Source organism: Octodon degus, unplaced genomic scaffold, assembly GCF_000260255.1.
Source record: "Octodon degus isolate 3935 unplaced genomic scaffold, OctDeg1.0 scaffold00080, whole genome shotgun sequence".
Classification (NCBI taxonomy): domain Eukaryota; kingdom Metazoa; phylum Chordata; class Mammalia; order Rodentia; family Octodontidae; genus Octodon; species Octodon degus.
In genome coordinates this window covers 1,528,518-1,538,224 of record NW_004524656.1, presented here as the reverse complement: position 1 = coordinate 1,538,224, position 9,707 = coordinate 1,528,518, and positions in this window count along the sequence as shown.

The window sequence follows — 9,707 nt, the reverse complement described above, 5'->3', positions numbered from 1 at the left end:
GCCTTTCCACATTCTGGTTTCCTTCTCTGTGAAACGCAGGTAACTCTACATGCCTCCCATAGCTGACGCAAGAGTTAAAGACTGTATCTGCCTCCATCTGCATCGTTGGCTTTGACTCTTAGCTCAGTGATTAACTCATTCAAAGCACCCAATAAATGCTGTTATTTTTCTTATGAATTCTCCACCTGTACTTTAGGTTGTATCTATCCGTTTTTTTTTTTTTTTTTTTTTTTTTTCTTGTACTGGCTTCATGAAACATCTGTTTTTTCCCTAAATCTTCAATCTCTCATTCTCCAGTGATTCTTTCCATAAATGTACCTCTTCCTGATTAATCTAATTCCTCTCTTACCTGCCGTATCTTGTCTTGACCATCATTTGCTTCAGAAATATGTATAAATCTCTCTCCCTCCCTTCCTTCCTTTTTCCTTCTCTCTCTCTCTCTCTTCCCTCCTTCTCTCCCTCCTCCTCCTCCTCTTTCTCCTCCTGCTCCTCCTCCTCCTTCTTCTCCCCCCCCCCTTTTCCCAAATCTGAGAAACGGGAGGAGACAGGGTGGGGAAGGGTAATGGGAAGCACAAAGGATCAGGATTGGATTTGCATTTCTGGTCTTGATCCTATGTATGTATTTCCAGTTATAGTTTCCCTGATGGTCACAAACACACGCTAGTAAAAAAGGGGAGCGGGGAGAGAAATCGGCATATAGGCATTGCTCCAAGTTCCTCACCACTCCTTCTCAGCTTCTTGCAGTCTGCTTTGTTTTCTGCCTTTGTACCAAGAATAATCTCGGAAGTCTCTAATTAGCTCCCAAGCGCCAACTCCAAAAGCTCCTTTCTAGACTCCAGCAGGCCTGCAGCACTTGGCGTCCTTGCCATGCTTGTGCCTTGAGGTGCATGGGGCCCTGGCCTCAGTGCTGCCCTCGCTGGCTTCCTGCGGACCTGTCTCTGGGGTCTAGCCCATGCGCACTCCAGCCCCTCCACCCGCCTTCCTCTCTCTCATGGTGCTCATGTAGGTGTTGCTGGTAAGGGCTGTTCATTTGATGTTCTCTGCCAACGCTCCTCCAGGGATTGCAGAGAGCAGCTCCTCCTCTGTCCTCTATTCTTTTCTTAAAATTTTATATACTTAGTACAGGGTCTTACCACACAGATCAGACTCATAGTCATCCTCCTGTTCTCAGCCTCCCAAGAGCTGGGATTATATTAAATTCCATCTACAAAAATGTGTAGCCGTCTCAGTCTCCATCTCAGCTCGCCCCAGGGGGAGTGGTAGGGCCAGCACGTGGGGATCAAATCCCGGTCCCTGTGTCTGCCTAAGCAGGTGCTTTAATCCACTGAGCTATCTGGCAGGCCCTGTCCTCTTTTCTTTTATTGCTCCATCTACTCTCATGTCCCAGTGCTTGAACTAGAATAAAATTTCAGCAAATATTACTTGAAAAGTGAGTGAGTTAAAACATCCTTCTAAGCTGACTTCAACTGCAGGCCACCCCTACACCCCATCCTCCCACCCCACCCCTGAAGTAAGAGGTCGGTGACTTTTACCTTAAGGGCCTGCTGGCCCGTATCAGTGGCCTGCAGGCTGCAGGGCCTGCCTGTGTTAGAGCGACTCCTATCTGCTGTTGTAGGGAGAAGCAGTCACAGACCACTGGTGAGCTCCAAAGTGTGGCTGCACTCCAGTAAAACTCCATCTACAAAAATGTGTAGCCCACGGTGTATGTGTGGTCACAAACATACACTAGTACAAAAGGGGAGAGGGGAGAGAAAGCGGCGCATACATTTTGCAGAGCCCTGCTCCAGCTCACATTTCCAGTGTTCTCTGGGCATGGGCCATGGCTGGCTTAAGGACGCCTCCAACTCAGTGCTTCTGACTGGAAGTCATCTTTATTTCTCTGAACTTTGCCACTTGCTATAATGCCTAGTTCATTTTATATGCTCTCTGATCTCCTAGCCATTCAGGAGAGGGCAGAGAGTCAGTTCCATCCTTCCCCAGCCCAATCTGTGACCACACCCTCACAGTTTCAGATTTGTGGCTTTCTTCACTTCATCACTGCTGGGCTCAAGCTTTCCTTAACTCTGGCTTGATTACTGCCTTCACCTCCCAATCTCTTCCTTCTTGAGCAGCCTGGCTACTCCTTGCAAACTCCTTACTTTCCTGTGTCTATTGAATGCAGTTTTAAATCCTTAACACAAATTCCAGCTTCTTCACCCCTTTCTTGGCTTCCAGTTGCTGGAGTACAGTTCCTGTCTTTGCTTCCCATGAAAATCTTTATGCTTCAGGGTGCAGGTCCACTGCCCTTGCCTGAAGGCCTTCCCCAGTCCCAGGCCTGAGGGAGCCACTGCCCACTGCACTCCCACTATATTCTGGATGGTATTGACACCTCTCTTTCTGTGCTGAGTGTTGCCATCCTTCTTGTGAACAAGGACCACAGCCTACTTACGCCATGCCACAGGTTCCATTTTAACTTTCAAGCTTGCCTACGAACCCATGTTTTTTTGGAATTGGGTTACATTTTTAACCCAAGAACTTTGCACTGGGGTCGTAGGATGAGTCCCCATTGGCTGGTGGAGATCAGAGGAACTTCAGGTTCTCTCTCTCTCTCTCTCTCTCTCTCTCTCTCTCTCTCTCTCTCTCTCTCTCGGTTGTACTTGTTTTTGCCTTTGCTTCTTCATTCCCTTCCTGCTCTTCACCTTGTCCCTTGTAGACTGAGTGTGTCTTTTGGCCTCCTCTATCAAATAGACATCTTGGAATATCAGAAAGTTATACAGGCTTTAAAGTTAGGCAGATGTGGTTTGGAATTCTAGTTATTGACCTAACTCTAGGCCACTGAACATCTTCACACTTAAGTTTTCCTGTCTTTTTTTTTCCCAGAACCGGGGACTGAACTCAGACCCTTGCACTTGCCAGACATGAGCTTATTCTACTGAGCCATCTCCCCAACCCCAAATTTTCCTGTCTTTTAAATATGGTTCTAATTCTAACTTTACAGGGGTATTGGGAAGATAAAATTTAGTTTTGTACATATAGTTTTCCTTTCTTGTCTCCCTTCCCTCCATAATATTTTCTCCACTAATTCTAAAGATCTGGGGGCTGATTTTTAATTGTGGTTTCCAATATTCGGTACAGAAAACCCTGGGTGGAATCCATCCAAATGATTTCTATCCCAAGAGGAATCCTCCTCATGTCTCTAAAGTACTCAAATCTCCTCCATCCTCAGATGCTCAGAATTTACTTGGCATTTGACTTGTATTTCTATCTTAGAAACAAGAAGGCTGCCTTTCCTGGCCACAACACATGGGCTGGAGAAGCTTATGACCCGAGCACACTTGCCATGTAGACCACTCTTATTGGCTCTCTGGTGTTTCCCACATTCTTTAGTCACAGTGAGCTCATCCTCAAGTGGAGGAAGACAAGAGCCGCTCTTGTGCAGAGTGGGGAGCTGAGGAGGAAGGCATGCCGGGTGTCTTTTGTGAACATGAGCAGGTTCACCTTGTATTTGTTCAGTGCCCTTGGACCATGGTGGTAACTACTCTTTAAGTACTTCTTGGGTCCTTCGGCAGAAGTGTTTCGTGGGTGGCTTCCTTTCAGAAAGCAGGGGAGGTAAGAAGGGTAGAGGTGGCCTGAGGCAGACTCTGGGCCTTCCACAGTGGGTGTGTAAGGCTGCTGAATGCCAAGCTGCTGGCGTGTTCAGAAGTGTCATCTGGTTTCATGGGTAATGGCTCTGGATCAGGGGTGTCCCCAGAAGATTCTCAGCAGAGGACTAATTGGCACAGTGTGCTTGTGGAGCCATGGCTGCAGTGACTGCCTGGCACTCCAACACAGCAGCGTGTTTGCTGACACACTGGCCTACACCATGTTCGACAGACTGTAGTTAGCAGGCAAAGAGAGAAAAAAATCTTCCCTAAGTCAATGATGAAGCATATTCTTTTGGTGACAAATGAAACATAAACATCCCAGAGAGCCTGGGTTCTTGTGCCAGGTGAAGGGATAGTGAAAGCTTTATAGAAGACAGAACATCCTTCCCCAGCCTCAGCAGATTTTTTTACTTCTCAGTTCAGGATTTAGTAATCCCCAGAGGTCTCAAAGTTTTATGTTTCTGGCCCTCAACATATATCCAAAAAAAAAGCATCAGCCAAATAGCTCAGCAGATTAAAACACCTGCTTAGGCAGACGCAGAGACTGGGGTTCAATCCCTGGCATGCGGTGATGGACCTACCCCACGGGCATGCTGAGACAGCGATTGAGACTGGGAGTGGTGGTGCACACCTGTAATCCCAGCTCTTGGGAGGCTGAACACAGGTGGATCACTATGAGTCTCATCTATTTAATGAGACCCTGTACTAAATACAACAACAATGAAAACTCAGCATCTTCTAGCTCATATCCCTTGTTAAAATTCCCACACTTGACCTAGGAATTGCAGTATTTTTCTTGCAAATAACCAGATCCACAAGAGCAGATTATGCTTGCTGTTACTACCCATGATTAGTAACTTCATAGTGGAAAAATCTGGCACATACTCCCTCTATGCTATGGTCTGTTTATTTCCTCTAAAAACTCAAATACTGCTACTGAATCTCTTTTGTGATAGTAATGACGGTTGGGTCCTTTAGCAGATGACTAGGCCATGAGTGAGAAAAGCATCTTTATGCAAGAGGCCAGGGGGCGCTGTGTGCTTCTGTCGCCATGTGAGCACACAGAGGAGCCCTCCCAGGCCTAAGACCTGGTCTTGCACCTCCCAGCCTCTAATACTGTCCAGAAGCAAATTGCTGTTGCTTAAAGACCTCTTGGTGTAATGTGTTTTATTAGAGCAGCTCCCAAAGGAATGAGACACAGTCAGGTGACCATGGTGGACACCAGGCACGCTGATAGAATCTATTCTGGGTACGATGCGTGGGAATGACACTTGGCATCTAATCTATGTAGTGAGACCACTTGGGTATTCAGATCATTACTATGTGGTCTTCCTTCCCCAAGTCCATAACCTTTGTCTTGTGATGAAAAAAACATGAAAAATCTCAACTGAGGGGTGTTTGGACCATTATTCTTCAAACTGTCAAAATAATCGAAATTAAGAAAAGTCTAGGAAACGATCAGTAAAAGTGGACCTAAGGAGACACAATAAAGATGTACAATCAGTGTCTAAAGCGGGATCCTAGAAAAAAAAAAAAAAAAAAGGACTTTAGATAAGAAGGAAAGAAGATGGGATGAAGTATGGGCCTTAGTTAATAACGCAGTATGAATATTGGTCCAAAAAAAAAAAAAAAAAAAAGGACTTTAGATAAGAAGGAAAGAAGATGGGATGAAGTATGGGCCTTAGTTAATAACGCAGTATGAATATTGGTCCAGTAATCAGGACAAATGTACCCTACTAATGTAAGAGGCTAATATTAGGATAAGCTGGCATGTAATACTGTGTTGGAAATACACCATAAAACGCTTCTAAAATAAACAATTCATTGCAAAAATAGCTCTCAACTTCAAGTCAATTCATTTAGAAAGGGGCCTCCTTGTTCTCAAAGAATCCTAAAAATGCCCTAGTCCAGTGGGTTTTGATATTAATTTCTCTATACAAAGCACTGTTAAAATATTAAGCAGATGTCCAATTGCATTAAGCATGTGGGGATTTTCCCTGGCTGAAGTACAGAGGGAGCCCTGTGTCTGGGCTGGCTCCCCTACGCACGGCCTGCCCATCTCTGGATGCCTCCAAGGAATTCCCTCACCCAGTAGGCACCCCACCCCCATCCATTCTTGAGCATCTCTGCAACTGGGTATTCACCTTCCTAGAGATAGACTTTTATCATTTTATGAATTTTGGCTACTGTCATGATTCTTGGCATTTTTAAAACATTAGATCAAATATAAGTAAAAGTTCTGTTGATCAACCTAAAACCCACACAATATATGTCAAATATAATTTCTCCATGAGTTTTTCCTATTTCTTTGAAGACAGATACATTTTTTGCTGCCTCACCCTGTTGCTCACTTACTGTATGGAATCCAAGCCCTTCCCTGGAATCATGGCTCTGTCCCTGCAGCTGGTGGATAGTGATAGAGTGGCATGCCACTGTCCCTGTCCTACGTGGGCCAGCCTGCTGACCGTCTACATGACCCTGTCTAGAAGCCCCCCCCCCCGAGCTTCTCTGACCTCTTCACTGAGTTCCATGAGCCTAACTTCAGCCACTTCCCTCCACGTGCTCTTCTTGTCATGCTTGTTGCCCCCTTTGTAGAACCTGCTAGCCACCCAGCCTTAGGTCCTGGAGACCACCCACTCTCCTCCCCTCCCCTCCCCTCCCCCCAGGCCACCGAGACCTACACATGCACTTGGATTGGTACCACTCCAACGGTGGGATTTCTCACCTGCACTTGGCCCTCCTTGCTACACACAGTACTTATTTACCTACCCTATCTTTCCTTTTTTCACCGTGGCAGTTTCAGGGAGCTTAGAGTGTAAGTCCTTGCGCTTAGGCAATGTAAAAGAACAAAACAAAACAAAAAACATATGTTCTTATTGCACTTTTTCGTGAACTCATAGTCCTACCACTTTCCCCACTTTAACTCAGTTGATAAATTCCTTAGTGCTATTTTAAAACTAAAATTGAATTCAGGGAGATAAGGACTCCTTCAACATTTTAACCTCTCGCCTAAGTGCAACAATCCTCCTCTTCTCCCACCACCAGTGTTTGGACAATCCTTTCCTCCTCCTGTTCCAGTGCTGGTTTAATGAATTAACCTTTATATGTCTATCCTTCTACCACTTAAAGATTTTTTTTTTTTTGTCATGATTACCAAGTCAGAGCTGTGGAGATAGCTTAGTGGTCTAAGCACCTGACTGGCAAGCACAAGGACCCAGGTTTGATCCCCAGTACCACATGCTGTGCCAGTCCTAAAACCAGGTGTGGTGGCACATGCCTGTAACCCTAGCACTGGGGAGCCTGAGAGAGGGGAATCACTATGAGTCTGAACTACATTAGGAGACCCTGTATCAAATAAATCAAAGAAAAAAAAATTTAAAGATTGCTAAGTCCCATGTGACATCTTGATGTTTTTAATTAATTCTTTTACCAAACACTTAACTAGAGTCTTACATGTACCAGACATTGTATTATGGAGCAAAGATATACCAGTGCGTGCGTGTGTGTGTGTGTGTGTGTGTGTGTGTGTGTGTACATGGGGTGCGGATGATAAAGCATCAAGTAAAGTTACAAAATCAGGGTGATAAATGCAGAGAGAAGCAGCAGCTCAGGCTATGGTACAGGGTTATTCTTGTAGCTCAGCTGATCAGTGAGGTTGTCTTCAGGAGCGTAGCATCTGAACCGGAACCTGAGTAAAGTGAGGCCCTAGGCCAACCCCGGACCTGGGCAAAGAACATGCTACTCAGCGGGGGTAGCAAAGATAATGGCTCAGAGTAGGAAGGCATGTGGCATATATGAAGAGCCACTGAAAACTCACATCGTTGGGTGGGAGCCAGTAAGTCAGAAAAAGATAGAAGAGCAGGAAGAGATCGAAAAGAGACAGCTCTCCAGATGACATGACTTTGACCTTTGTCATGCTTTCTTATTTCCGTTCTCAAGTTTTGCTCCTATTTTTCTTGAAACTCCCACTCAGCCTCTGGCACATCCTGCTTTTAATTGCTCATCCTTGATGTACCAGTGTCTGTCAAGATTCTGCCTAAGCCATCCTCGCTTCCCTCTGAACATCTACACGGGGCACAGAGAAGCCACCCAATTAAACTTATTTGATTTCCACTATTTTCAACTCCATATCCTTGCCAGAAACTATCCTCTAACTGAAGTCTGGCTTGTCTCCAAAGCTATGGTGCTGTGGTCCAGTATTAATTGATAATTCAACTGAGCAAAGGTGAAGATGAAATTCTCTTGAACGTCCTTATTGTTAGGTCCCAGGGTCCTGTAGATGTAGCTCTATTTGGTGGTCACTACTGTCATCCTCGGACTTAGAACCTTGCTTGGGGGTCTGTTCCAGGAGCTCATGAATTCAGTAAGTGAAAGGCAGGGTTAATTCTTTGGCAATGAGTTCATTCTATTAACTAATTGTTTGATGCCACTCTACCATATTCTCAAGCTTCCACAGATAAAGTTCAGCACTTCTCAGGCATGCTAAGAGTCTGTGTTATATTTCCTAGTGATATATCTGCCTCATTGTGCTAAAATATCAAGACTGTGAGGCATTTTTCATTCAGCCAGAATGACAGTTTTCCTTTGGGGTTTCACATCTTTCCTCAATTTTGACAGGAATGACTTCTGTATCTTCCACTCAATCATTGATAAAATTGCTGAACAAAAGGAGGGCAGAAATCCACAGAACCCTCCAGATAATGGGATAATTTCTGAACCTTGTTCTGTGACTAGAAAGTGCAATGATATAATCCTGAGAGCATTGCCTTAGAATGCTAGAGGGGGCAAGGAAGATAGTTAGTCAGGCCTATATATTTTATATTTATTTATTTATTTATTTATTTATTTATTTATTTATTTTTGTGGAACCAGGAATTGAACTCAGGCCCTCGGGCTTGCCAGGGAAGCACTTATTCTACTGAGCCATCTCCCTGGCCCCAGGTCTATACATTTTATGGATAAAAGTACTTCTATGCATTAAGTTACTTCCTCAGTAACACGGTTAATAGGGGAGAAGCTAGGACATGAATCTAAATGCCAAGTACTGTAGGTTCCCTATGTTCTTTGCTTAGGTCCTTTTCCTTCTATTCTTTGGGTTATAATGTGTTACCATAAAACAAATTACCTAAATCCTAGCAAATAAAAACATGCATAAGCGTGTTTTCAGTCCCATAGATTTCTGGGTTAGAAGCTCAGGAAACCCATGACAGATGGGGTCTGCTGTGATTTGTGCTTCAATGGACACTGAGGCTGATGCCTTTGGAAGCACTGGCAGGAGCTAGAGGATCCCGTTCCAAAATGCCTTGCTCATAGGGCTGGAGAGGACAGGTTCCTGTGTCTCCCATGTTCATCCTGCTGTGTGGCCTTTTGAGGGCATTCCTAGGATGATAGCTGGGTCATCCCTGAGGATGAAGACAGAGAGAGAGAAGGGGAGGAGGAAGGGAGGGAGGAAGGGGGAGAGAGGGAGAGACAGAGAGAGAGAGAGAGAATGAAGGGAGAGGGAGGGAAAGAGGGAGAGAGAGACACACAGAGATAGACAGACAGAGACAGATTCAAAGAGAGACAGACAGACAGAGTGAGACAGAGACAGAGAGAGTCACAGAGAATGCCTTCCGGAGCTCACCGTAGAATTAATGTTTGTCATTTCTGTACCATCCTGTGGAGTACAGGCTGGCCTCACTCTCCAGGAGACATCTTGCACAAGAGTTGATACCAGGAGGTGGGGACCATGCGGCAGTGGTGTGGGCTGCCTACCACTTCTGCTGTTTCCACCTTGGCTGCCGTCAATTCATAGTAGAATCCCTGAATCATCTTTGTTTCCTTCCCTTTGTTCACGCAGCACCCCCAGGGAGTCTCTAGAGTGCCACTCTGATAAGTCATCCTTATTCTACCCTTTTGATTTCTTTTTAAAGAATTTAAAGTTTTCTTGTTGCAAAGATAATCATATAATTTATTGTCCAAACTGGAATGATTTTGAGAAATAAATGGATTACTATTCCAATTAAGCACGAACCAGAGACATAAATTATTGTGGTCTGGAGGAGATGGGGAATTACAGTTATTCTTTGGCTTATAAATCAAAAA